General features: G+C 36.6%; 1 long non-coding RNA gene across 2 annotated transcripts in view; it reads right to left on the reverse strand.

Moving 5' to 3' along the window:
• Nucleotides 1–26,801, reverse strand: part of LOC116226157 (uncharacterized) — a 100,057-nt gene that overhangs the window by 34,943 nt on the left and 38,313 nt on the right. For both annotated transcript variants that reach the window (XR_016465832.1, XR_016465831.1), the window contains one exon: nt 12,075–12,193. This is a non-coding gene — a long non-coding RNA (uncharacterized LOC116226157). The remainder of the gene's footprint in view (nt 1–12,074; nt 12,194–26,801) is intronic.

The following is a 26,801-nucleotide window of genomic DNA, read 5'->3' on the forward strand; positions in this document are numbered from 1 at the left end:
TTCTACTCAGATGTTCCTTGCTGCCATGAATGACCATTGGCAGGCAACAGCTATGATCAACTCAATAGACAAGCAAAGCCTCCAGCAGAAGCCTCAGCCCCAAGAGCTGCCCTCTCTGATCACAAAGGCTTCTTAAAGGCTGCTGGTCCACAAGTGCATCAGTGGGATGAGCAGCAGGAACCCACTTGTACTGCTCTTAGAAAACCCAGTAATGTTTTTGTATCACCACTTTGAGTTAGCTTAACAAAGAAAACTGCAAGCCTCTCAAGTAGGGTGCATTTCTTTTAAATAAAACATATCTAATTGTATCTAATATTACCTACTGCATACTTGTAACTACCCACCTGACAATGGTAGACAAATATTGTGGTGATCGTTATACCTCTATACACTGAGTTATTAAACATTTCCCATCCGTATGTTGGGAAAAGCACCTTCACTGTTCCATGCTCCTCTACCTTGCTTCACATTGTCAACTTTCAGCAGCCCTGGGGCAGACAACAGGTCTTCCTCAGAAGGAAGCAACAAGCCTTCTGCAGCCTCATCAGCCTCCTCAAGTTGCAGTGGGCCTTCACATTTCAGTGCTGTGGTAGCCATCTCGCAATGCAGTACCAATAATCTACCCCCATAAATCAAGCTCCAGTGGTACATGCAGAATTTAGGAACTCAGCCAATTGATGAATGAAACAGTGTCCCCAGGCGAAAAGACCTCCTCAGCAGTCCATCAGCAAAAAGTAATTTATTGCAGTGATAAGCTTTTTGTCCCCTGTGTAATGCAGCTCACACAAACGAGTTTGCAAAGAACAGCAGCAGCTGAAGGACAGTGAAAGGTATGTGAGGTTTTACATTTTACTGCAAACCCTCCAAACCAGTCTTGTGTGTCCAGAAACAGTGAGGGATGGCAATGCTTTTTCAAACTGTGCTGTATTGCTAACATATGCATCTTCAGCCTGCTTCCTAATGCATTCATCAATAGCATATTATTCTATGTTATATATTATTATGCAGAGGGAGAAGTATTATTTACTTGGAACACAAATATTCCACCTTATCTCAAATAACTAACAGTTTTCCCCTGAAAGAAGAATCATCTTCCTTAGATCCCATCAAATGAAGGTTTAGATCTCAGATTCATATTCTGTTTGGATTTTGAGCTGCACAGTTCCTTCTTAGCTCAATAAAAACTGCTGGAAAGAAAGTGAAAAGAATAATATCTATGCCAGCTCTAAAATTAAGAAAAATCTCAGGCATCCTCTGTTTCCGCAAGGTTGGTTAGAGGATGCAGCAGAAATTTAGAATTCCCAACCATTCAGGGATTTCTGAGAAAACTCCATGTTCGTTCCACATGCCATTCTGCTCAATGAATTTAAGCAGGCATGCCTGAGATCATTGTCAGTTTGGAGGTAATACAGTACTGTCTGGTCAAAACCACATTCCCCAGAGCTGGTTTTCAAATTCTTTACATTTTTGTTTGCAAAATCCCATGCTGTCAAAGCTACTAGGCATGCAGCAATCACTATGTACAGTTTTCCCTTCTCTTTTCCTAAATACAGAAACTTCTCCTCTCAGAATGAGATTCCCAAGCATCAATACAGCAAAATGGCCAGGATCCCCCTTTTTTTTTTCCTTTTCTCCCCAAGAAAAGCAGTGTGGTTCAGACTTCAGAAGGCAGAACAGCTGCTCATGTCTGAGAGACCACCACGTGGGCTATTTGTTCTCTGAGATCAGAGAACAAGCACTCTTTAAACTTCAACCAATGTTTTCTCTAGAGAGAACAGACATCTTTCTGAAGAATAAATTAAGCATTCAATTAAACTCTACAACAGGTAAGTACTGTTCTTATCCTTTCGGGGAAATATGTTCAATACTGCTATTGCAATCCCCTATAATTAACTCTAATAAGACACACCACACTGTGAAACTCAGTCCTCTGCTCAATGTTCAATATTAACAATACAGATTTTGAAAGTGAGGCATTTCAGTTATTTCTGCAAAATACTAAAAGATTAATGCAGAGTATTGGCACAATACCAGACCCTGTTTTATATCTGCAGGGCTAGGTCTGTCGACACCTCTGTTTTTGTAAAGATCCATGTGCATCAGGGCTTCCCATACAATTTTCAATTCTTTCCTTCCTACATGCTGTCATGTACATACGAATCCTGTAGTATTTCTAAATACAGAACATGCTATTGAAATTCACAATAATATGGCCTTTAGGAATTGATTTTTCTCCATTGATGGAGAATCTAAGTTAAATGACTATGCTTATGAAATAGCCTCAGGATTTATTGTTTTTAGCATTACCTCTCATCAACTACAATTTTGCTTGTAGGAACTTAAGCAGAGAAGTTAATTAACAATTATGTTCAAACTGCCAAAAACTACTGTGTAAGTTCAGTATGTATTCTATATACATATGAGCACGAACTAAAAATAAATAAAAAACATTGCTTCCAGACCACTGAACGTATTAAAATGAACTAAGCAATACTAACTTATATATTTTAATCATTCAAAATGGTTAAAGGCAACAATAGTCCCTGAAGATACAAATATTCCTTTTACTTTCCATTAAAATTTTGACCATGGTGATTTAATGAAGCAGCGTGAGCATCTCTAACCTCGATGTGCTTCAAGTAAGTGCTATGCTAGACAGTAGCTAATGCATTGAAAGGAGCTCTCCAAGTGATTAGCTTGACAATATAAAACAAAGAATGAACCAAGGGAGTGAACATACTTTCAGCTGATCAGGTTTTTACATGACTTATTGAAGTTATTTATTTGGACAACCTGGCGAGATTACAATTAGAAGCAGCAAGATTTGTGCCTGACTGTAATTCAGAAAAAAATGTATTTCATATGTTAATAGAAAAAAAAAGTTGTATTACAATACCAAGGGGTGGGGGGAAGCACTTAATTTGAGCAGCAGTAGCTGAAAGTTTCAATTCAACATCTACTTTTTATTGCTGCATATTTCAGAGAACTCTTATTTGTTTCTAAATCTAATGATGCTGTGGCCTACAAGAGCCACTCACTGGGTCCCAGCCCTCTTGAACTGTAACAATTTTTTGATAGACTTTACACAGATTTATTTGAAAACAAGTCATTATTACAGCCCTGGTCCTTTTACCTTCTAAGATCCATTTTACTGCAAAGAAGGCAGTAAATAAATAACTGATTTAAGAGTAAATAATGAATAATTTGTAGTAAGTTACTCTGAACTAAAGCAAGCGGTTCAGAAGACCGTGCAAGCAAACAAGATGTAGCCACTTGGGGAGGATTATGAAGACAAGTAAACAATAATTCTGCATTACAGGACTGTCTCCATAAAGCACGTTTATCAGCAGGCTAAACTTAACAAGGCAGACACGATGGAGATAAAAAGTACACACATATATGCTGGATACAGACCCTGCTTACTTGACCTACAATTGTGCTCTGATCACTGTAACAAAAGATGATAACGCATTGCTGAAACAGCATTTTAAATCACCATCACAGCATTATTTTCCTAGATACGGTTTCTGGTGTCACTGAAATGCATACAAACCCGTGAAACAGAGGCATGCAGTGAGAACGGCTTCCAGCTTTGCACAGCTCGAGCACTGCTACCAGCCTTGCCGATGGGATGTTGGTAATTGGTTCATCCTGCAGAAACCTCTCCGAGTTGTTCTCTGTTGGAAATCACTTACATCCATAAGCAGGATGGGAAACACCACTAATTGGTTGTGTCTATTTAGAGAACCTGAGCTGGTGCTGGCAGCCAAAAACCACTGGCAACAAGATTACTGTTAACTTCAACACTACCCAAGCTTTCCATCCAGGAAGCATTAGAGAGCAGTGTGCATGAGGATCACTTTACGATTGTTCAAACACTTTTTATATCTCTGGTCAGTGAAAAAAAAAATGAAAAACCGGCATAGCAATTTTCCACAGTTCATTTGGCATCACCAGAGTTCTCCAGTCCAATTCCAGCACTCAGACACTTTTTCTTTGCTAAAATAGTGCAAAAAATAAGGTGCAGTACAAGATATAACATTCCTCAGTTAATGTTTTTGGCTCCTGGTGAACAAGCATTTATTGCCTGACTGGTGCAAGTGAAACCTGTACAGGTGTCTGGGGCACTGCAGTCTAAGGCTCACCTGGTCCAAAAACCATATCACTACAAATTTTGGAGCTCCAAAGCAGAGCACCCTGCCCCAGTACCACAAGTATAGAACCGCTGAACCAAAACTTGCCTCACAAGTTTTTCCCCTTTTTTTTTTTTTTTTTTTTTTTTTGGAGGAAATAGATCTGTGCAAACCTGCCTGCATAAGTATAGCCTGGAGATTGAAAAAAATGCAACAGGCAGTTACAAAATGAGAATAATTAGATCAAGAATAAAGTTCTTTCTTGAGATGCAGGTTCTCAGACAGAACTGCTAAGGCAGAATACAAGATATGAATAATTTTAAGTTATCTTTGCCTCTCAGTTGGCTGATCTTAAGTGACAGACTATGCCTGCAGTAGTAGAGTGTGACACCCACGGCTGAAGGGCTACATTTAACATACAAGCTCTGCTCCAAAAATAATTCTTTCTGTTTGATCACGTTGGCCCACAACATCAGAGGTAGAAGTTGGTGATATGGCAGTAGACATTGAACCTTCCTGCCAGTATCCCCTTATATTTTGTTGCCACGTGCCAAACAGCGGCAGAGGGGCTGTCTGACAAAAAGGCATCTGATATGGAAACACGGATGAAGCAAAGGTCTGTCATTGAATTCCTCCATGTGGAAACAATAGCACCCTCTGACATTCGTCGACACTTGCTGAAAGTTCATGGAGATCAAACAGCAGATGTGAGGACGGTGAGGCAGTGGATGCTGTGTTTCAGCAGTGGTGACTGTGGGACACCTCCACTGCTTCAGATTTTTACAAGCACAGCATGCAGAGTCTTGTTCATGGCCAATGAATATAAACAGCTAATGCTGCTGACTGTTGAAAAATAAAGTTCTGTAGCTGAGAATTTGCTCTATCAAATAGTGTTACTATACTCTTTGTAGTTTCCACGGAAATAAATAGGAGGCATTACTTTCAGAGCAACCTACATCAAACACCTCATGGTTATGAGGAATTAGTAGAGCTGTGCAGATCATTGTACTGATGCTGCCCTGGGAGGCCTGACCTAGTGCTGGTTTGCCAAACTGCACTGGGAACTGCAAAACAAACACGAATTAAGAATAAAACTGAAATCTGATGATTTGCTTCAAATTATTCCCAGTCACAAGATCGGCCTCACCTGAGCCACATGCATCACCATACCAATGGTGAATTCTCCATTTGCCACCACTGAAAGCTGTGGTTAGCAGACTGAACTTTGCCTCAGCACCTGCATTTAGGATGTCAAGATAAAGGTGATTTCAATGGGAGTCAACTGAAATTCTGAACTTAAACAAATCCATTCAGCCAGTAAAATTACATGCTGACAGGTGTGATAACTGTGAGATGGAGGGTAGGAAAGAAGAAAAAAGGAAAAAGGAGAAATAGCATAGATAAAATTGCAGGTAGGGTGTTCTGCTAAAATGATAAAAACATGTGGGAAGGAATTAGAAACGAGCTCTGAAAATGACCTAGGTGAAAAGAAATACATGATGAATATAATTCTGCATGATTTGATGGCTTGACAGCAAATTTTTGAGATTGGATAAGTTGTCTTTGAGCAATTAATCTTTTATTATTATTATTATTATTATTTGTGAATTGTCATTGCAGCTGTGGTTTAGCACCTTAAGATATACATCACACATTTGCCTGGAAAGTGCTCTAAATATTATACTTCAGCTTTTTATCATACAGCTTTTAAGGTAGTTATGTACAGTCAGATTAAGAGGCTGTGGTAATCCATACAGATCGGACACATGATGCTACAATATATGCTAGTTTAGAAAGTGTCCTTCATCTGGCACCAGACAAAACAAAGCACATAGACACAAAGAAAGCTATTTTAAAACTTTTTGTGCAGTCACATAGGTTTAGGAAGGGATAAACGTTTAGAAATATAAATTCACATCTCAGATTCATAGACTGCAGAATAGCCTGTTTGGATCAGAAGACTTCATCAGAATATCAGCATTGGTAATAGCACTGCAACTCCTTTCATTCTGTGCAAGACTTCAAAGATCCTGTATACTCACATCTTCTGAAACAGTTTCACAAACCTCTGAACATTAGGGCATAACAAGAAAGCTATATACAGTGAAGCCTTTGTATAAGTGTGGAAATTACATAAAGATAATAAAAATAAGTTAGAGGGAAAGAAGATTGCTAAGGTGAAAAGCGGGCATAGAAAATGAAAGAGATAATCCACTTCATCTTGGGTGTTTGCTGTATTCATGAATTTCAAGCCCGTTTAGAAAATAATGGACTGTGTTTGCACTCACAGCTGAGAAACATGTGCTTGCCCAATCCAAGCATAGAAAAGCTCTTACATTAAACACTTTGCTGAATCTATTTATGCACAGGGCCTGTTAGGACAAATGTAGGTGCTGCAAACTGAAAATTCTGTTTTTTATGCCTACATCACTTAATCTGCGAAAACAAGAACAAATTAGATACTCAGCCTATTTGTTGTTTTGGGTTTTTTTTTTCCAGATGCCTCACTCCTTTCTGCTTGCTCACTGTCTGAGCCTGTGACTCCTGCTGCAGCGATCCTCTGAGCTAACCCTGGATGAAGAAACCTGTAACTCTCATACAGGAAGCATAACTATCTTTCTGAATAGCCTAACTGCCAGCTTCTATAGTGGGTGGGGATAATGCTATGCCCTTCCAAACAAAATGTTAATAGATTAAAAGACTACTCAGGAAGAAAAATTTAATTCAAATATCCAAGCTCCCAAAGGGCACAGGATTTAAGACCACACAGTTTGACAGCACACAAATTTTGTTTTACCACGCAGTTGTCACCGATGAAGTGATTGTGTTCTGCATGTGGAAACACCATCAAAACCAAGACACCTTCCAGAACCTGAGATCAACCACACAGGTATTGGCATACTACTTTATAAAACAGTAAACAAGAGACCCAGAAGATTTCTACTACCAATTATTTGTATCACAAAAATATAGACGTACAAGTAAAAAAGAGCATCATTTTTTTTACTTCACAAGTTTGATATCTGATCTTTTTTACTTGTTGAGAAGATTAAAAATTTAATATATATACATATAAACACTATATTTCTGCCAGTTATGTTTGGGCCTCATATTGAAGGTTCTGTAGTGGTAGGTGGCTTCATCCTACATGTACTCAAGGAAAGGGAACCACAGTTATCCCATCAGCCATCTTGTTATGTGCTGATGTTGTTGGCCTGAGTGCACTACCTCTACAAGGACAGACAAATTCATTGCAATATCTCTGGCTTTCATTCCCATTTGAAACACAAAGCTTCCAGTGGGCAACTGTTCTGCTCTTTCTGGTCCAGAGGTAGAAAAAGTTTAATCTTCTCTTTCATTTCATTCACAAGCTTATTTCAGACTTGCTATCAACAGGCCTTGTTCAAGCAACAGAAAAATCCCAGATAACTCAGTTCTCTGTTTTCTACATGTTAAGCAACAGTACACTTCGCTCAAATCTCAGACAAATTAAAATTTTGATGCAGAACTGTCTGTAAATAAATGGAGGGAAAAAAAATAGCCCATTACCTCTTCCCTCTATGCATTCCTTACTGCTAAGCTTGTTCAGTATCTCTGAAATTCTGTGAACTGTAGGACTTGAAAATATTCATTCCTCTCATCCATTTCTGCTTAATCCATTCAAAACTTCCAAGAATGCGTCACTTTCTGAAGACTTGGAGAACACCATAAAGACAAGCATTAACATAGTACAGTTTCAGGAGGAAGTCCCTGAATAATCACATTGATGCTCTGAAGCTGGGAAGGGACTAAATGTTCCCACAAATTCCCAACTTGAATCCTTTTGAATTCCAGAGAACAAAAACTACAGCTAACACCAAGCCTTGTAGACAGAGCTAGCATATATTAATAAGTGTTAGTACTTGTCCTGATTACCAAACAGATGTATCTTGATTAGAAGGTCCAGACTACATGGAGAAGCTTCTACCATGAAAAAGAGAAGATAAAGAAAGGAAGAGAGGAAACAAGGATAATATAGTTCAGTAGGAGAAATAAAAAATGGAGAAACAGTAAGCAGAAGAAAACTGCTGCCAGGAGCAGATGCATTATTGGAGGAGGAAAGACAAGAAAGATATGCATTTAGTAAGAGGACTGTAAAGTACACATTTTGGGGCAACTGGACAAGTATGCCAGTCTAGTGATAATTAGTTTTGTTTGTTATCAACACTAGCAAAATGTTTGTATTAATGTAAGAGTTTCTTTCAGCTCCTAGCCATTTTCCCTAAAGTCCAAATATGTATCTAAGGCTAAGCCTTCTGCAGAAAATTTCAGTTCTGAAATGTCATCTTTTCCCCTGTAGGAATTAGACTTCATTAGTTGACCTGTGTCACAGCCTGAACCACTGATTGAGCACCTGGGAAAGGACTGAGTCAGCCCTGGGAGCACAGGTGAAGGCAATTCAGCTGTGTGACCAGAAGGGGTGGAGCTTGGCTGCACCTCTCTTAGACCTCATTTAATAGTTTCTTTTCAGTTGTTCACTGTGGTCGTTCAGGACTGCATTAGCTGTTGATCATAGCTATTAGCATGATTTTTTTTCTATTTTTAGTAAATTATTAATGCTCAGCAAAGCTTTGTACTCAAAGGAACTCAGAAGAGCAGATGTTATTGTGCTGCTACATTCAAATTGGGATATAGAAATAGAAGAGTCATCTCTGTCATGTGCTCTTCACTGATCGCTTGCATCCAACTTCACGTTCCGAAACGTAAATGAAATTAAAAGAGTTTGCAAAGCAAACAACTGATTTATCACACCAGTATGGAAAGAGGTACGCATGCAATGATCAAGCACTAACTCAAGTATGCAAGCGCACTCAGTTTAGGTTTGGAAATGGAAGGCAGCAGCTTTCACTTAGAGGAAGGCTTTTGAACATGCTGGTCTCATTTGCTAGATTTAAAAATGACTGTTTCATTTACACAGGACCACTTCACCCCAGGCTTAGGACCTATCAATTACATATTTATACCTTGCCAAAAAAAAAAAAAAAAGGAAAACAGAAAGATAGGCCCAATTCTTACACACTTATAATTCTGGATATCTAAACATTGTTTTTCTTTTTTCTGGGAAATTCCCATTTCACTATTCCTTTACAAATAGATCTATGTTCAGTAAACTAAATTGGTCTTCCAAAGAAAGAGATGTGGTTAAGAATAACAGTATAATGATTTGAAATTCTCTCCACATTCTGCTAATATAATTCTGCTAATATATTTTCAGCCTATTTTCATTCCAACTATAATGCTTGATACGAATCTGCAACTCATTCTTCCAACTGGATCATCTTTAATTTCAAAGGAATATGTACATAATTATGTGACTTATGAGGCTTATATCCAAAACTGATATTGATCAGTATTCCCCAACTGCTGTCCAATTGCAAAGGCACCTACGTTTCTCAAATCTTAAGAAGTATCCCAGTATCTAAGACTACATTCCTTCAAGTGGCCAGAGTTCTATAATACTGGGCAGTACAATACAGCCTAACATTTATTTTGATGTTACTTTTAAATATTTAGACACTGGATTTCAAAAAAAGCATTAATAGTACATTTCTGACTTAACCAGACTTACTAGATCCCTATTCACTGGTCAGAACACGTACAATGTTTAAAATGGATTTGACAGAGACCAACTAATTGACAATTGTTGCTAACCATGTGTTTTAAACATTTTACTCATTTTTCATTTAATTTGTGCCTACTCAAAAGATTTAATCAGTTGAAGGGACTTAATGAGGCAAAATGTAAATCTAAGATTCATGTTTGAGCTTCAATTTATAAAGGAAAAGATAAGTATGTTTTCAGCAGCTTCTATCATTTAGAGGGAAAACTGTGCAAGCAGTCCAGATGAGTAAAAACAAGTTCTGTCCCGAAAAAAAGAAATTAATCACACTGAACACTGCTTTATGAAAAAGTGATTACTTCCCTGAGAGCGAGCATAAGAATGACACTGTGATATCCATTACTTATTGTGTCTAATAAAAAAAAGCTTGAAGTTTAAGAAAAATGCAACCAGACAGAGAATACAGGGGTATTTTGTGGGACTAACATATACCATCTGTTACTTATTTTTTGCTTCATCATCAGTAAATAGAAAACCATTCAATATTATGCCTATATTTGCTCTCCGGGTCTTCTGGGGTTTTATGTTGTTTGTTAATACTGGACATCCTACTAAGTCATCTAGTAAAGAGTTAGTCAAAGACAATTTGAAGAAAAATGGAGAAATAGGCTCTTTAATATACATGTCAGAGCATCAGGTAGCCATATTATGGCTCCTGGGACATTGCCAAAACTTTGACAAATTTAATTATCATTCCTAAGTCTAGATTCACATGTTTCTCTAGTATTGCGATCATTCAGAGGTCACCTGTGAAATCATTATGGAGCATATAACTCATTACAACCTGTGAAATGAGTTATGCTTTCCCAGGAAACTGAAAAATATGTACATATATATACCCCAAAGAGCAGTAAGGTAATAAAATCGGACAATCTGAAAATAAGAGAAAATTTATCATTAAAAAAACTAATAATGTCTCCTAGCACTTTTTAATCACAGCTACTGAACTGTTGCATCCTGAGGAACGTGGTTTGTTTTAATTATTTACTGGGAGTTGATAGTTTATTTGGAAGAAAATGCAATTATATCCTGACACTTTAATCACTATCAGTTTGGTTTTTTCCCCCGATACTGTTAAGAGGAAGGTTATCTTCCTATGGAAATTCTGACATTTCTGTAATTGGTTTTGCAACACTTCCAAGAGACTGTAAAATATTAATATTATTAAATTTTCACCAAAAAAAATGGGGTTAAGATATTATTAAGATTGATGGCTAATAACACCAATAAACTGAACTTCAAATAGATTAAATTTCTTTCCTCCGTTCCTGTTAGATACACGCTATGTAGTCTCTGGGAAGTAAAATCTCCACTGCTGTCAAAGATGAAAATCAAATACAGTTCCTTTACAGAGCCACACAAATAGCTCCACTATCCAGAAAATAGTAATAATCATAAAAAACAAAAATAATCAGAGACTAGCAAATCAAAGGGTCCTTGGACAGATAAGAACTCAATTCCACTGAAATTAAAGGGAGCTGTGATAGTGTAGCCTTTGGGTTAAGGTCCTGCTCTCATCAGTTGATCAAAACTAGGAAAAATAAATGATAGTCTCAAAAATGTTGTGGAAAGCATTGGCTACTTGCAGTATTTAGAATATTTCAGAATGTCCAGTAGAATATTCCCATGAATTAAATATTTAACTTCAAGATCATTTTATTTCATTCATCAGACTCTGACGTTGTTTATACATAGCAACATTATGAACCTGCTAGCTATCCTTCAAGAACTGCTACGTGTACAGCCATAAAAATAGAAGGGGAGAGGAAAGGAAAATGCTATAAGTGGCAAGACCAGATCACAACAACTTTGTTTAGACTGAATTCAACTCTCACACAAGGATTTTTTCATCATTCAGTTATATCATCTAAAAACCTTAATTCTTAAGTTGCTCTGCAGCAGTGGTTATCAGGTCACTCCTAAGTGTCCTGAACATTATATGCCTGTCCCTGAGCCTGAGCTAATAGACCACAAATTTCAGCAGGGCTGATGCTCTGGCTTAGTGCTGAACAGGTAGTTACACTGTTCCTGGCCAGCACTACACAAGCTCAGTGGTCTCTGAGGAATACTCTGGAGAGGGTCTCTTTCAGTCTCTCTGAAGAGGGCAGAGTGTAAGGCAAGCAGGTATCAAGTGCCAGATATTTAGACACCACACCTAACAGTAGGGACAAATGCATCTTTTCACCCCAGAATCTCACCAACACTGTGTAGTTCAAGTAAATATTAAAACACCTATATGCTTATCTCTAACAGACTCACGTTACGTAGCTTTAAAGGCTTACCTCTCAGTTAGCAAGTTAAGAAGTAACCTGAGGTTGCAGGAAATTGAATAGCCCAGATGGTCAAACAAATCCTACTTTTCTAGAATCAGGCAGTGTTTGGACAGTCAGTAGTTTTTTTCCTGTAGAGGAAAATGAAGAGTGATTTTAAGTTCTCTATATATAGAGATAACAGTGGGAAACACACATTGTTGAATCTGTCAACAACAGAAATACATGCCAACCCAAACAGCATGTACCATTCAAAGACAGTTGATTTAAAATATACTTAGGTGATGTTAAAGTGGCAGTAGGCAATTTGAAGAGAAAGATATAGTTGACTAAATTATCTCCCACAGCTCATAACCACCACTCTTGATGCCCTTTGGAGTTCATCAGAGCTGTGGAAGACATTTATTGACTTTTATTTTCCCTCCCATTGCCAAAGCTCACCAAGGTTAATGCAGTTACTCAGCACCTCTGATGCAGCCAGACTGGAAAATACATGCATTTTAACAAAGCAAGAACCAAACAGCTTAAGAAAATAGTGGCAAGAATTGCTTTCATGGCATCCCAATGAGTAAACCCACAACAACAACTCTACTCTTCCCATAAGGGCAAAAGCTGACCAAGTGCTGAGCAGCTGCAGAATCCAAGTAAATTCAGTCATGGAATCAGACAGCATCCTGGTTTTTTGTTTTTTTAAAAAGCCATGAGTGACTTTGTGAAGCATGATCTCACAGAAGTGATAAATACTGATACATATATAAGCTCTTTTTTTTTTTTTTTTTTTAAGTTCATTTCCAGATTTCTATGTGAATTTCTTAAACTACTTTTCTGTTTTCTCTAGGTCTCATTTGAGATATGAACTGCAGGATTATCTGCATTCAATCCCTACACCCCATGAATATTTGGGGAACAAAAAGAAACACATGAAAACAAACACACACATCCTCACACACACTGAAGGAAAGAAACTCCTTTACACAAACCTGACATATTCAGTAATGTGTACTGTATGGCTAATTTAGGAAATAAATCTCCCTCACAGTCAAGAGAGCAGACTTGACTGCTTTCAAGAATGAACTTTCCAATAAGGAGACCTAATGTACTGATCTTCACTTTATCTGTCCACCTGCCTACGTCTGCATTCACTTGCATGCAGCCCATTCAGGTAAATTACAAAAGATAAAATCCCAGCTTGCTAATTTTCTAGCCTTCATGCAAGTTAAATTCATCAGATATTCTTAATACGTGCACTAGAAACATTGTCTACATCCACAACTGATCAACTTTTCTTTTAAAAAAAATAATAATCACTGACATCATTTGCCTAGGGATAGATGGCTCTCCTCTGAAGATTAGGAAATTCTTTCTATTGAAAATACAACAACAACAACGAAGTTTATTTCAGCACAAGCATAGCCATTCCCTGCATCTGAAGACAAATATACAACAGGCTCTTACGAAAATTGCAAGAAAAAATCTAACTTCCTTCCGATTTTTTCATCCTGCTTATTTAGTTACATAAGTCTTGTACTGGACTTATCTAAATGCATTATAAGACTTAGGCTCTGTCTTTTAGTTTCATTTTTCATTCTGACCTTCATTTTCAAAGATTACTTCATCATCTACTTTATTACTGCTCTTATTAGACAAGACAGTTATTTTGGCTGGTGCAGGTAACTTCTTACAACTTATTTTTTCTATTCCCAGGACACCAGATCCTGATGCAATACACTGGGCTCAAAAAGTAGACAAAATGTAGTAAAATAAAATATCTTGATTTTATGAAAATAGATACTTATAAAATACTTATAAGATACTTATAAGATAGATATTTTAAAAGATGGATAGTGCAAACCACTACACCTAATTCCAGAATGTATACATATCCATTTACCTAATTCAGATGAAAGGCTCTCAAATTTATTTTTTGTTTGCAAATGTACTAAAACATTACAAACATTTAAGCTTATTCCCAGTTGAATAGTATGAAATTTCTATGTCATTCACATGCAAGCTATTCTTAATTACACAGCTCTTGGTACTACCAGTGAAAGAATACATAAACCTATCAGTCAAAAGCTGAAATAGCATGCACTAATGAGCTCTAATTAAAAGGTTTTCCAATTAGTTTACAGCTTTCATTTAGAACTCTGAGATCAGAATAGCAGGAATAGACACAGGGATACACACTAAAAGAGGAAAAGCCAAATCTCTTTCCTACAATATGGATCTTTCTACAGATGTAAACAAGTCTAAATACTCTCACACTATAAAACTGAGTATGCTATTAAGATACAAATATATTTGGTGCCTAACTCCTAAACAACATAGATTTACATAACAATTACAACATGAAATCATCAAATAGTTTATCAAATGCAAAGTGTAAGGGTAGAAAATATATGAATTATCTGTAAAAAGTAAGCTGACAAGAAGGTGCTTATTTGTACAGTTTATATTTTAGATGAAGACACCACCACTGATAAGCTGATATGAACAATCCATTTCAAAAATGCCACAAAGTGTCTCACTCAACCCATCTTTCAACTCTCTTTAGTTTTGTATGTTTTAAATACAGTACTCACATCTCTACAGTTATACTACCATATTAGAAGAAAAAAATAAAATCCAAATAGTGAACACAAGCAATTCCTCAATCCAGCCATTAATCCCTCAAAATTTCTAGTTTTCTACTGAGCCCTTTGATCCAAAGTTATTCTCGTAACATTTTCAGCACAGTTCAAAGTCAAAGAAGGGTAAGACCTATTTTCTATATCTACTTCAAAAGTTAGCCCAAGCTTGTTGAAGTCTCAAGAGATCAGTGCTTTCCCTTTTCACTGTTTAATCAGTACGGAGATCATTTCAGTTCCTCATGTTTAAAAAGATTTCACTGCAGTCATCAGACACTTTTTATACACATATTAATGTATTTTTAATATATTATATAGATTATATATTTTTTATTTTTATTTGAAGCTACATTCCTTCTACCTTCCCTGAATTCAACAGATAAAGACCATTTAAAGAACACATATTTTCACTCTAAATTTGCCTTTATATTAATATATCTGTATTTTGCTGGGGGAATACATCTGGGATGACTACAGGTGACATTTCAAAAATAAGGTATTCCGTATGGTAGAACAAATTCCAATAGAGGAAAATAAATTTTCGTTATTGCCATTTAGTTTCACTTGTAGTTATAAGGGAAAACAACAAAAGGTGTTTCCATAGCCAGCAATCTGATTTGCTAGCACTGTGCACTTCCAAGCAAGAAAACAAGAGTAATTTTTGACCTAATCATCTACACTGATGAAGAACTATGAAAAATATTGCTCTCATGTGAAACAGGATGCACAACCAAGTCTAGCATTTACAATTGCGGGGCACATTCCCTAAAATAAGCTAAAATCTAAAGTATGTTACAAACTATAAAAGACAGCTACCATTAGACATCTATTCCATAAGGACAAGAATACATCTGGAGCATAACATTTGAATTTTGCAATGAATACGTTATTTAGAATTCCTATAGCATAACTTGATATGGAGTCCGCACATGTCTTCCCAACTAGTCACAACCAGCCTCTTGGGTTAGAGCATTCTTTACTTTGAAAAACTAATTCTGGTCTGAATATACACTTCAACTTGTTCAAATTCTACCCACATTACACAAGTATCACAGATGTTTTAACTGAGGCACTAAGTCAACTTTAGTTTACTCAGTTTAATCCCTGTACTATCACTATGATAACAGCTCAGTAAATAGTAACTTTCGTTAAAGAATATACAACACAAATTTTTTATTGTAATGACATTTAATTACATTTAAACCAAATGGACACAAAACAAAAATCACATTTTGTTCACAATTGTAAGTTACAGTATCATAGTATATTATGTCACTTTACAATCCTGAAGACATACCACGGAAAAATATTTTACTGAGAGTGGCAATCCTGAGAAGGATAAGCAGGTTCAGACAATAGATTTCATCACTAGAAGAATTTCCATGCAGAAGTTATGGTTATAACAGATGTAGCTAATTTCTCTGAGGAAGGACACAGCGAGAACCTAACAGACAGCCTTCAACAACTACATAACACTGTAGGAACTCCCATGCTCAAAAACATCCCTGAGGCAGAATTAATCCCTTTAAGAGAGAGTTAAATGTATCTCTCTTGCTCATTGTAACTAAAGATGATTATCTTTTCTGAACTAGTCTCTTAATGGCGCTTGGAATTTTAGCAGGGGAAAATGAAGTAGTTGCATGAGCTCAGGTGCTTCCTATGTTTTTCCAGGCAGGAAAAAGATACAAATTTTTGTGGATTTATTAAAGTATTCTTCTTCCCAGGCTTTAACTACAGACTGAACAATATGGGACTGTAATTGAAATTTTGGTATGCAACCTCCTCCTAGCCCACTGTACAGATGTTTGTTTTTTGATTAGTTGGTTTCGTCAGTCCCACCCTCCAGCTGAATGCAAACAAACCCACCCACTCAAGATTGCCTACAGGACAAAGAAAATCAAAGCATCAGATCACAAATAAATCCTCTTCCTTCTAATAAGTCTTCAAAGAAAAACAATCTGAACTGTGACACAGTATCAGGCCTGCTCTTCTTCAAGAATACAGCAGCTGATCTAGAGGAACTTTTCCTCAGCAGAAACTACAGAGCTATTCCCAGATGAAAAAGGAATAGCAAAATCCAAATTCTATCTCCATATCTTACATCTCCCTCAGGCTTACCAAGACACAGGTGACCAAGCTCACCCTTTCTATTAACCCCATTAGAGACCCACAGATGCCTCAGATTCACCTGGACAAAACAGAAAGATAACATAAAGCAAATTCAAACCCACAAGTAACAGGAAGGTCCTGCCCCTTCACTACAGGCTGCACCGCACTGCCATCCATGAGAAATGCAGAGTCCAGAGTGGCAGTCAGCATGGGGCAGCTGAAAATCAACTCAGTTTCTTCACAATTTAAGTAGAGGTCATTCTAAAGCAACCAGCCTTAAAGTCGTGGTAGGTAGCTAATCAAAATCAGAAATAGCTTCCCTGGTGTCAGCCAAGATGGAAAAAAGAACCTGCATGTCATCGTCCCAGATAGCGAGTTGGAGCTTTATTTCTGCACAAAGGCAACTTCAAGTAATACATACACTAAACAGCTAGGGTCCAAAATTTTTGCTCTGTAGGATTTCTCAAAGGACACTGGACTGCACTAGAAGAAAATCCCATCCATAAAACTGTTTACTGCATGAAATAAAGTTTGCATGAGATACATGCATCTTCCAGATACCAAAGTTGGTATTGAGAGAATAGCTGAAGAATTAAAACAAATTGCAGTGAAGCAGATATGTTAGTTTATTAACATTTACACATGAATCACTAACATATTAAAGACATACTGAGCTCTAAAAATGAATCCCAAATTAATGAATTTTGAGTCTATGTTAATACTGTTCAATACACTGTAACAGCCAAAAAGGGTTATACATTGCTATTTTACATTTAAAAAAGTAGAAGATGAGGTGAAAAGCTATAAAGTCATCATATAAATCAACATTACACTCAAGTGGTATACTGTGTTAGCATGAAGATTGATTTCATAAGCACAGATGATACTTGATGAATTCAGAGACAGGTGATAGATGTGATCGAAAGTGCTCCACACCCAAATGATAGGTCAAGGAAGACATTCTCAAAGAAATATAATCAAGTGCACAGAAAATATAATTTATTAATTTCTATTCAACTTTTCTTGCAAAGCAAGACCGCTTATAAGAGAAAAAAGGAAAAAATTCAAAGGAACTCCCATTAATCATTCTCTCTTCCTAACATAAGGCAATTAGTCTGAAATTCATTGCTACAAGGTTATGACCTAAATGACAGCAGCAGAATAAATAAGTGGTCAAAGTAAATTTTTATAATCAGTCAGGATTAATGACAAATAGAAACCACTTTCTGGATAACAAGGTCAGCCTTGTCCAGACTCTGAATTTAAGGAAGAAAGTTGCTTCTGTTTTCAAGCAGTGTTTTCAAATAATCCTTTTGTTTCATTTTTGTTTGCTTTTCTTCTTTCTCATCTCTTTTTTAAGTCAGTATTTGAAGATGACAAACTCAAACACTTGAGTTTCAATTAAGAAGCTCAAACATAATGAATATTCTTGTTTATTGCCTTCCCAAGCATTTTTTTCATACTTATTTTAAATACTGGATTTAGTGATTAGAGACCTACCCCTTCTACTAGTATTAAGTTTGCACTACATTTTATCTTCCTACGGAGATCATTTGATTTACTATATAAATATTTCAACAGTGCACACTGCTTGTAAAGGAAAAAATCTATTTCATGATGGAGAATACTTCCACGAGCACATTCTTCTTAATATGTCCATTTTTTTCCCAAGGATAATAGTGGGTATTTTTAATACCAGTAAGGTAGAAGACTATCATTGTACAGAAAGCATTTTCTTACAAAATGGAATCTAGAAATCAGAGCAATTAAGTTGAATGTTATTAAAACAAGGGAAACTAGATTGCACTTTTACCAAAGAAATGATTTCATTTACACCTATTCAGACAATTAAGCTTGTATCCATCCTGCTTTCTCTTCAACAGTGCGTGCTCCAACTCAACATCTCACTGTGATGCATTATCAAATTATTCATTTTTTCCCCAGTTGAACTGGGAAAAAACCTTATCATTATCCCTCTAGTTTGCTGTCTTCCTTTAAAACTGGGAATTATCTCTACTTCCCAGAGAGGACAGGCTGCTCAGCCTGTGATGAACTTCATATAAACTGCATAGAAAAAGAACACTATTTGACTTTTAAATGCCTTGAATACCTAAAAATTGCATCTCCAGGCATGCCATAAAACACCAAGAACCAACCAGCTTGTTTAAAACGCAAATAAAAACATAAGGAAAAGGCAGAGGGAATTCAGCACCTGCCCTTTGGGTACATGAGAGATATTCCAAATGAACAGTATTTCTCACATGGCAGCAAGGCTATTCTCAACAACTGCAGGAGCCAGACCTGAGTTGAGGCACTGATGATGGCCTGCTGCTCCGTAAGGGATGGGTGGCCAGGCACGATGCCACAGCCAGCAGGGCAGGGTCTCACTAGCCAGGGCCCTGTCCCACAGCCCCAGCATGGGCCTGGCTGAGGCAGTAGTGAGGTTCAGCCAAGAGTCTCTATCATAAGACAAGCTCATGGTGGCAAGGCAGGTCATCCAAGATGAAAACAGCAAGTCCACAGATTGGGATCAAGGAGGGTAAGCAAGGTCAGATAGCTCAGCAATTGAGAAAGTGTGAAATTGCAGAAAGCTGGGCTTCAAGAAACCTCACTAAAACACAATCTAAGATGATTCCTAATTTAGAATTTAAGTCCTTCCCATACACTTAATATGTCCTAGATGGCAGTATATTTGCTTGCTTTCTTAGCTGAAAAGCCAGATATTAGCAAGTCAGATGCTATGAATACTTCCACTGCATCAATAATGCTACAGTTGCAAACCAAATGTGTTATCTCATCGGAAGAAATAAAGTTAGTTTAAGAAAAATCTATCATCTATAAATGTATATCAATGGGCATTAATTATCTTACAATTTCTTCTAATTGTGTCAAATGAATCTTGTATTGGGCTTTCCATTATCTTTACTGGATTTAATATAGGTCTGACAATTCTATAATTATCCTGGTCATTGAATTTACCCCTTTTAAATACAGCACAGCATTATCTTATTTGCAATTCTCTGAAACATACCTAATAGTCTGAGATATTTTGAAAATCAAAATTCTATTAATTTCTTCCTACTGTATGCTAAAATGCCAGGTAAATATTCACAAAGCAACTTGCAAGTCCTTCTTTGTGTTTTATAGATGAAGTAATATATTACCCAACATACATTTTAATTATTCCTTTTCGTGAGACACTTGCCCCTATTTTAATGGTTAGCTGATTGCATTTCTTCTTTACTGTTCATATTATTGCATAAATTTAGAAGTAACTTTTAATCTACTTCTTTTCAGTGAGAATCACAAGCTGCTGTCTTCATCTGTTTTGACCGTAAGTTAGAAAAACAGCTGAGCAGATGCACTGTTTCAAGCCCATGAAACAAGAAATCGAACACATGAATTTTCAAGAACTTTAGATATATTTAAAAGCAGAGAAATAAATCTGTACTTCAGTTATAAACTACTTTTCTTGAAAATAAGCATATGTAATAGGGTTTTGATATACCACGGAGTCACAACTTGCACTTACTTAAGTCTTCTCTGACATTTGTACAAAAGAATCTATAACATCAAAACAAAAACAGAAAAAAGCACTATACAACATTTCCCTCCAAGTTCTCAAAGAAATTCTTTTTTCCACCCCTTTTCAACTGGAAGTAAAGACTTTTTATTAACCAGATGAGATCAGGAACAAAATCAGGAATATGTATTCTAATTACTGTAAATGTAAATGTTAAGAAAATAGTCACATTCCATTCTTAAACAGAAAAAAAAAATTAAAAATGAATATATATATTAACTTATAAGGGCCCAACTTATATATATATATATTAATATATAAATTGGGCCCTTATCCTAGCTGTTCTCAAGCTACCTACAACTACATTAAAAAAAATCATGATTTAGATTTAGATGAATTAAATTCCTGATTACTATCCTAATAGGATATCCTGAGATTTCCTCTCTAAGGATATCAAAATAGCAATTGAAATGCACCAGCAAATCTTTGTTAAGAGATCTTTCTGTATCTGTAAGTGGAGTTAAAAAGAAAAAAAAAAGAAAAAAAGAGAGAGAGAATTTGATTTGCTAGGAAAAAAAAACGAAACAGCAAAAAGCTTTTGGATTTTTTTCAAATTAAAAATTGAATTTTACTGTCAATGGAATCAACTTGACGGACTTGAGACCAAAGTCTTGTATGTATTTGAACAGTTTCCCATCAACATCGTATGGACAATTCTACACATCACAGCATACACTTTTGGTAGCTGCTCTGTATCACTTTGTCTCACAACATTTATTTAACGTATATATAGGAAGAAGTTCACATTTGTTATATTTTTGTTATAACCTCTTAATAGGTTGGCTTACAGCCAGCATACTGTCTATTGTTAAGCCATCTCATTATCCCAGAAGCCCAGGCTCTGCACTGAAAATAACATTGTTTACAAAATATTTTTGGCACTCTGAAAGAATTAGACGTTCTCATTTAAATTTTATGACACAGAAGCCAGAAGCAGCTTTAGAAGTTTTAGCTCTAGAAGGGACATCGAAATGCCATCACAAATTCTAATCATATGCTGCTGGGACATCTAGTCTTGTAAGCACAAGTCTTTTGGCAAGGAGAAAATCCTTTGAGTAAACAACACAGCCTTGTTTTCACATGCAGCATTTGCAATTGGAGGCTTACATTTCAGATCTGCTCACTTTCTTGCTTACCTTTACTTAAGTCATGTGAAAAATGCTGACACATGTCTTTGACTCCTTGCCAAGAAGAGAACAGAATAAAATCAGTGATTTTATTCACAAAGCCATGCCGATTGGAGACTACACCCAACTTTTCAACCAGCTAGGAAGACTATTTTAATATTAAGTACACACCAGCTAGAATGAAGAGTTGCCTCTAGGTTTTGGTTCATAAAAGCAGGTAAGTGCTTAACAGCAGCCTCACTTCAGAACAGTTTGATTTCAACATGTTCGTAAAACACCTTTCAAAGCAAAAGCAGCACACACACAGCCCTACATCATCACCCAATATCTAGCAAAACACGTCCTACTCTCAACATTCAATACATTCAATAACATTAGATATGTGCAAACAACCAAGAGGTGTCTGCATCCCTAGGACATCTCAGCACAGATGCCAGTTGGGCCGTTTCCCTGCACAGTGGGACTGAAGGGCCAGGAGATGATACTGGGAGCAGCAGTGCATGTTGGCACCACCTCAAGGATCAGCTCTGTGCACTACAACAACTGCTGATGAATTTCCTTCCCTTCCAGAGTGGTTTTCACTGCTCATGAACGAGTCACCATATGCAACAAATATTTCTATTTTACTTCTAAACTACTTTTAACCGAAATGAGACCAGTCTCAACCTCTCAACCTCTTCATCTTCAATTTAGCTGGACAACATGAAATGGTTTTGTTCTGCAATATGAGTTGTCTAAACTGATGTTAACAACTCATATTTTCCTCCTGCATCCTGAACTCAATTCTTCCCTGGATTTTAACTTAATATTCCCATGAAAAACTTCTGACGGTGTTCTACTTAGAAGTATTAAGTGTCAGTAGTACTCATCTCAAGTATGGCAAGAATTAATGCATTTTGCTTACTTATACACTAATTTCATGGAAATAACTATTACACAAAATAATCTAAATGCAATGTTGTTAACATAGTGTTGGTTTTGTTGTTTGTTGTTTTTTTTTTTTTTTTAAATAGATTAGAAAGAATCTCAGCCTGCTTTGTTTTTTTTTTAAATTCCTCAACCCTTAACTGCATGTAATTACATAAGTTCAGGCTGGCTGATTTACCTTTTTTTTTTTTTTTTTTTTTTTTGCCTTTTTTTAAAGGTATTTCCAGGTCTGTAGTTGCTGAAGGTTTCTTTAAAATCTCAGCTCAGGTGCCTTATCTTTATACATACAAAATTTGAAATCGTCTTATAAATCATCTGAAAAAACATCAGAGTGAATTTCATAGCTGGATTAAAAAAAGACAGACAGAGGTTGGTTGCATTGTTAGGGCTTAAACAAAGCAACCAGCCTTGGCATTTTTCTCCTCAGTGAGATGAAATCAGGGCATATATGCACAGTTACTCAGTTTTTGAGAGAAACAAACAGCTGAGCACCTTGTACATGCTGATCTTTAAGGTTTGTTTTCACATACTGGAAATAGGATGTACTCTTGTCACACTTGCTGCAGAACAGAAGCTAGAATACAGTATCATTTAGCCACATACACGGCACAGATATCTTCATTAGCAATGTACTATGAAAATTTGAAAGGATTTCACTTTCTCCCCACCCAACTCCCCTTCCCCTCACCTCCCCAGAAAAGACATCTCATGGTCTCTCGAAGTAAAAAAAAAAAAAAAAAAAAAAAATTATCACATTTGTACAAAGAAAATAATCAGATGTGTGAAGATTTCTTGTGCATCTGATTTCTATAAATCTTGATTAATATGCATTATGGTTACATTTTACAATACAATTCCAATACGTGTTATGGTCAGTTCTTCCTACGCAAAAAATGTTTTTTTCCTTGCAGTTGATCTCAAATCCAATGCATCTCATTTTGTTACACATTCTAGTGATTAAAGCAAGAGCCACGAGGTGCTTCTTCAATTTCATTAATACCAAATTACCTCAGGGTTTTGTTCAGTACCAGTAATACTGGATTTGCCAAGAGCTTAATAGTCAAAAAATTTTCCACAGCAGTTCAGGGACTTTGCATCAAGAACATCCATGAGGTGAACTCTTCTTGGTCCTCATTTAGGTCTAGTAGCAATTATAAAGCTATAAAATTAGAATGTCCTTTTTAACCTAATCGTAATATTTAAAAGAATGGAAGTAAGAAGAGCGTAAGGTCACGAAGAAAAGCAAAACTGCAGTTGATTTTTTTTGTATTACCTGTTAAGGTATGCAGGCAAGTCCCTTAAGACTTCTCTCCAAGGAAAATAAATAACTAACTTCAAAAAAAATACACTTTTGATAAATCAAATTTTGAAGGAAGAAAAGGAAGGTTAAGTGCCTTAACATCCACTTAACTTAGGTTGAACTCTCAGTAGAGCAAGCATTCCACCTTTAAAATAGCAATCCGGGGAGAGAAATAAAACAGCATGACTAAATGGGCACATTTTGTTGCTTGAATAATGGCAGGGATCCTCATTATTAAAAAAAAAAAAAAATAGAAAGTGCATACAAGAATATGCAATTAAAAAGATACTAACATTGCTCCTAGGTTAAGTAAGACTGCCAAAAGACATTCTGAAATACATTTTGAAGTCTTCACTAGGTGAAGGCAGTTCCCCTTTTTTGGCTGAAATGTGAATCTGTTCAGAAAGGAAATTGAAGATATCTATTCAAAATATGCTTGGAGAAAACTCAGAGAAATGAATAGTTGCACATCCAGTGCTATAAAGTCATTTTTAATCAATTGCTACGTTTACTTGATCCCATTTTGAAACCTCACATAAAGCTATTGTGTTGAAAACCTTGATTTCTGTAGTAAGCATGGAGTCAGCATGCAAACAGAATATAAAGCATGGATCCATTTGATAATCTGACCACCCTGATGGGATGACAGCACTTCCATCTCCACTCTAAGCACACATTATCTTGACACTTAAGATAGAGCCAGTGCATTTTCTCACATGCACAAAGATAAGCAGCGACTTAAAAGCTGCTGTGCATGATCAGTGACACGATGAGTGATCTGCATGGGCAGATATGAAGGGCATGACTGCACCTCAAAGCCAGCTCCCCAACTGGTTTATGAGTGCAGCTCTAAAGTAAACAGAGCACTGCCAACTGAGAAAAAGCTGGGAAATGAGTCCCAAACCTGTATGATCTGCCTTGCCAATTTACAGCAATCTGCAGCCCTTATTTCTGTGACAACCAGAGCCATTCAATCCTATGTCATCCTGAGACAATTTACTCCAGACTACTACCATACAGCATTTGCCAAATCAGAATTGAAATGAGTTCAAAAAATTTGTCTGTAGTTTAATGCACAGTTACAAAAACCATATGAAAGAAAATTCAAGTCTCTTAAGATAATTTTAAGTTATCTTTGCCTCTCAGTTGGCTGATTTTAAGTGACAGACTTTGCCTGCAGTATGGGGGTTTGGCTATGCATGAACAAAGCCTACCTACAGAGATACAGACATCACTGCCTTGACTATTGGCTTCAGTAACACATTTCAATCATTTGTTTTCTGCAGTACACAGAAGATACAGTTAGCATCTACGTGAGCGCAAGAGAAAAGGGACATTCTTCAGAATCATTACATGTTGATTTACTGTCAAATTTAACAGTACAAGAGAATGACGCACTGAGTTTTCATCTTTTGATAATAACTTGCTATCCTTTACTGATTATTTTCCTGGTACTAAAATAATTGCAAGGAGAAATAAAAGAGAAGCGAATGGAGAAATGAAGTTTGTAAATTATGTATCTTCTTGACATTTCCTATGATCTCTTTTCTTTTTTCTGAAGGAAAAGAACTTCTTTCATACTGAATCAGAAAGAAATAGACACTAAAAATCCTTGTCTAGCTCATTAGGTCCTCATACTCCAAACCTTCTTCATGTTACAGTGGGTTGATTAACAGCATTCATTCAATGTTTCTACCAATAGCACCAACTAAATGCAAAGCACAGTCTCCTGCTGCCATACATTTATTACTATTAAAGAACTGTCCACAGAGATACGTTAATTTCAACATTTTGGACTTTGAGAGCACTCAGTAAAAGGCTTGCAGGAATATATTAGAACGATGGGTTGTTCCACAGAGAAACTAATTGGGCATGTACTGTTCAAATTGGGCAACAAATACTAGGTGATTTACATTCATCTTGAAAGAAGGGTGCATTGGTACCAGTGTTGTAAATTTTCACTGAAACAGGTATTTACCAGCTGTATCCTGAAGCTCAAAAAAAAAAAAAAAAAAAAAAAGCAAATATTTTAATGTACAAAACTTCGATTAGATATAGCTGTTTGAGAATGAGAATGAGTACATGCCAAGATAGGGAGATAAATTTTCTGTTTATAACAACAGAAGAGAAGCCAACAATAGAAGACATAGGAGATCCACCAACAAAGTCTTAGCGTTGTTACCTACTTACTTCCACTGCCTTGAAAGTGAACAGTGGGATGAGAGGTCGTTGATATTATTCCACGTAGAGAAGCAGCTCCAGATTTAGGCTGATTTCAAGGTTTACAATCTTCTCTGCAGATTGCACCTGGGAAACTGACACAGACCAAGTGATTTGCCAAAGTCTTGAAAGGAAAAAGAATCCCCATCTGAGCCAGGCAGCCGTGCCAAGCCTCTCCAGACCTACTTCTATGCCCAGCTTGCCAGGTACGATTTTCCACCTAATCAATAAAACCAGTCATAAAATCCATAGAGGGAAAACATTTACTGAAAAGGAGAGTGCTGACCTGAGGGAGACATGTAGTGCCTTTATTGAAGTCTGTATGGATCAGAGCCTCTGGCACAGACCACTCAGAACAGAGACCTGGTTAGGGCTCTGATGGATTGGCTCCAGCACAGCTCTGACAGGATTTTTGCACCCCTGCAGACTGTGTTTGCTGCAGTGTCACAGCCCAAAAACAAACCTTTCTTTGACAGAATGCTGGTGGTAAACCTCACTTACTCTTCCGTATTCTTCACTTTACAAGATCTCCTAAATTCCTCTCTCTAAAAACATATTTTAAGTAGTCTAAACATATTTGTACTAGAGATCAGTTAGACTTCTCCTTCTCAGCTCTATTGAAGAGTTAACCACTTCCCAACTTTGCAGTTTTCTAGGTCGTTTAAACCTGAAATTAATAAGAAACACATAATATTAATCTGTATGTTTTGTAAATGACCTGCCATTTATACCCGCTAAGAACAGTAACTTTTATCCTTTTGCTTTCTGTCCTTAGAGAAGCTATTTCAACATTTTTTTGTGTGTGTATCAAATGCCAACATGACCAATAATTTAGTTCAAATTTTT

The sequence above is a fragment of the Phasianus colchicus genome, chromosome 4 (assembly GCF_987193195.1).
Source record: "Phasianus colchicus chromosome 4, bPhaCol1.hap1.1, whole genome shotgun sequence".
In the NCBI taxonomy this organism is placed as follows: domain Eukaryota; kingdom Metazoa; phylum Chordata; class Aves; order Galliformes; family Phasianidae; genus Phasianus; species Phasianus colchicus.